A 3,940-nucleotide genomic window follows, 5' to 3' on the forward strand; every position below is an offset into this window, starting at 1 on the left:
AGGAATTGTATCATTAAATATACTCTCCTTTGAAAATAAAACCTTAAATTGCATTTGGAATTATGAAAGACAATAAGGATTAAATTTGGCACTAACTAATAAACAATTTACAATAAATAAATGAAGCAGCATTGTTCCTGCAAAAGGCACAGAGTTAACCTGATGAAAGTCAGAAGCTAAATACTCAGACCCCGGTTCTTTGAGAGTTAAATCAGCTCTGAACAGAGAAACCTATTCCGGCTGTAAAGAAATACGTGTGGCTTATCTCACTGTATTGAGACAGGCTAGTGCACCCAAAAGTGAAAGTGTTCAACAAAGTCTGATCAGATTTCTTTTGCCCTGTAAAACCAGACTGAGTAATAATTCAAAAATGAAATTTAAAAAAATTAAAAAATCTACTGGCCATCATCACCCAAAAAATCAAGTTTAATTCAAGGAGGTACTTTATGTTGATTATTGAGCAAGTCAACTTTATACTGAAAACAATTTTGATTAATTCAGCTTTAAAAAAACCCCACATCTATCCAACACACTTCAGGTCATTTTTTCAGCTAATTAATATAAAATGTTGATTCACGTATTTGAACTCCACTTTTTAAACAGACCTTGACAACAGTCAGAAGAAAATCTACTAAAGAGAGACATAATTCTGAAGAACCACCCTTTAAAAGAAGAATGATAAGGTGTGTTAGCATTTCTAACTAACTAGTGTATTCTTCTCGTTAAAGAGAATTAATATCAAGTACTACAGGCATTTAGCAAAAGACATTCACAACACTTTGACACTAAATCTACTTCGGTACTGCACTGCTCTTACTACAGACCATAAGGTATTTCTCTTTTTACTGTGGAGCCACAGAGCTTTATTTTCCAGCTTTTCTCATCAGCCACTGTGGCAACACTGGGTTCTTTAGGTCTACACATTAATAATTTCACATTTTTAAGTGTTATTCCAGACACTGAACTAAAGAAATGTGTCAATAACGAAGGGAAGCTGAACAAATCTACTCCACTGTCTAGATAAGCTCTTTTTTTGAAAATTATTTCCCATGGAAAATAAATTTAAAGGTTTTATTTATATATATATATATCAAAAGTTATTATGAATCTTAGGAATGTTACTTCCACTTAAACAAAAGAAAAAAAAATAGTTAAGCTTTTGCTCACATTTAGAAAAGAAAGAATCCTTAGTAAGCACTCTCATTCATTATTTTCTCTTATATATGTAGAATGAATATAGTTTAAAAAAAATCTCTATGTTTAAAATCACTATTTTTTCCTAAATCTTGGGCAGTAGTTCTCTTCAAAGGAACTGTTACAGAAGGGAAATTTCCTTTATAAAGAACACGTCTAGCTTATTTAACCTACATAAAGGACAAGATAAAATTTATCTTCAAAAAATTGACTGCAAAATAGTTGCTTGCTGCCATAAAAAACAAAGGACCAACTTTACAAAATTTTTCTTAGCTCTGTGATGAATCCCCTCAAACTCTGTAGGGGTAACCCCCCCAAGCAGGCAGTGCCCCCCCTGAGCAAACGCAGGCACCTTGCCGCAAGCCTGCGCAGGTTCAAGCAGCCACAAGCCCGCAGGCCTGCGCTCGCTCCAGGGCCGTTTCATAACCCTTGCAGCCGCTAGCCAAAGGGGCTGAAATTCCCATTTCCACAGAAACATACTGCTCTGTTTCCCAGGCAACTGAGAAATTTAAAGAGTGACAGTGGTTGCCTGCTAGCGAGCAGCTCTGGAAAGCCAGGCCAGCAGTGCGAGGGCAGGAGCTTTTGCTTTCAGCTCCAGCCAAGAGTGTGTGGGGCTGTGCGGAGCACCCCGCTCCAGCGGCCTCCCAGGCCCTGCCAGGGGGAACAGCACTTGGGGGTTTTAGTTATTATTCATCAGTTTCCAAACAGCATTTGGAATGCTAATATTGATGTTTGCTATAGGCACCTGTGGTTTTTTTTTTTTTTTAATTTGTTCTAGACAACTACTCCAGAGTTGCACCAGGGAAGCAAGAGGTAGAAATCCTGAAATTCAGTTTCATCCTGCACTGGCAGCAGCGCAGAGGAAATAGTCTACACATGAACAACGGTAGAAATAAAATCAGTAGATGGCTATCAGAAACAGAGACTGGGAACACCAATGAAAGGAGACAGAGAAGACCCAACATCACAGTTAAGCAAAGAGAAAGAAAAAAAGTTTTCCAGGGAAAAAAAAAAAAAAGTAGCAGGAAGCTGGTAAATGCTTTCCTGCACGGAGCAGATACTTTTCCTTACATGTTCCAAACAACTGTGGTAGCAAATATGTGCGTGCGTATATGTATTTATTGTAAGTCACTCAGCATAAGCAAATTACATGCTAGAAGGTATTTTAAAAATTCAAAAGTGTAATTGTGCCAGTAACACGGTGAGCTTCAGAAATCTTCCAGCAATAGAAGGCCTGCTAAGTGGCTGTGATTTTATCCTCTTCCAATTAGCGATACTGTAGACGAGATGAAAACATATAATACAGCATACCTATTTCTGCCAAACCTTTCAGTTAAGCAGATCAAAGTAGCGTAGTGTATTCCTTGATAACACTCCGTTCCCCACCTAGTGATCAGGCCACTGCTCATCCAGCTAATATGCAAGATGTCGTTTAGAAACAATTGTATCTGGAATACAGGGTATGTCAGTGTTTAGGTAGATAAATACCTACGTGCTAACAGCAAAAGCCAGCTGTAACAAGCCAGAGGATTTTAAAAGGTGAATTTGGCATTGGGTAACAGCTGTGACAGCCTACACCAAGAGTGACAAGGGGCACTTAAGGCAGACCCCCCCAGGAGTCAGTGCTGCCAGGCTCCCCGTTCCTCCTTCGCACCCCTGTCAGTGAAGAAAATGACATCTGCTCTCTCCTGAAGGACACTGTAACTCTCGACTTTCAATAAGGTACTGCACTTAAACCAAACACACCTCAGAACTGCTGTCTCCCCATCCCACAGTGCTCCATCAAGTCCTCTTGTAGCACCCGCATCAAAGCTCAAGTTTATGTTGTGCAAAAATAAGAGGTTAGATGACATTATGAACAATGTTTTCCATTTATTAGTCACCTTCATCGTAAAGGGTGACAGAACTTTTTTAAAAAAAAAACAAAAGGCCAAGGTGTGGCTCTGGTATTTGTCAGCGCATCACGAGGAATGGAGCCTGCTACTGAGCTGCCAGGTTTGCCGGGTGTAACAACAGGCCAGGCACCAGAAATCCAAAACAACAGCTAGACCTGAAACCTTTCTATTCCAGCCCGTTTCAGCTGTACTGCTTTACTCCGTGCCACAAATATCCCACACCCAACTCACAGCAACTCTCAGCCAGGGATGTTCTGCCCCTAGTCCCTATTCCTACCACAACTACTACCCCACTATCCCAGGCTTTTACACTGGTTTATGACCTGACAGGAGATGAAGGCAGCTGAGAAGTCTGTCTAGTCGCCCTGTCAAGCTGACCTGACAGTTCCCTGCTGTATACCCCTCCACCAGCTCTGTGTCTGCTACTAAAACAAGCCTACACAAGTTACCATGTTCAAAAAACCCAAATGTACCGCTCTATCCTTTCTATATTCATAGTCCGTTGCCAAGAGTCGCTCTCCATCCCTTATCTCTTGAACTCTGTCAAAGCTTCTAGTCTCGAGCATTCATTTTCCTCTCAGTACAGGGCAGTGGAGCCAGAAAGAAGCGGTCACCTTTACCTGTCACCTCCAGACCCCCTGCCAGCTCCCGCTGGCAATTCGGCTGCGTGTAACGATGGGAACCGCGCCTGTATTAATAACTAGAAAAGGGGATCGCCACTAACCCCAGAAACTTGCTAAGGTTACAAAGACAGAAACACACTTACAGAGGACGCGAGGAGGGGGCGGGTACGTGACACCTGAGCACTGCCCGAGGACAGAGGTGGCTCCCGGTGGCGGCGGGTCCCCCTC

This window comes from Charadrius vociferus, unplaced genomic scaffold, assembly GCF_000708025.1.
Source record: "Charadrius vociferus isolate BGI_N301 unplaced genomic scaffold, ASM70802v2 scaffold104, whole genome shotgun sequence".
NCBI classification, from domain to species: Eukaryota; Metazoa; Chordata; class Aves; order Charadriiformes; family Charadriidae; genus Charadrius; species Charadrius vociferus.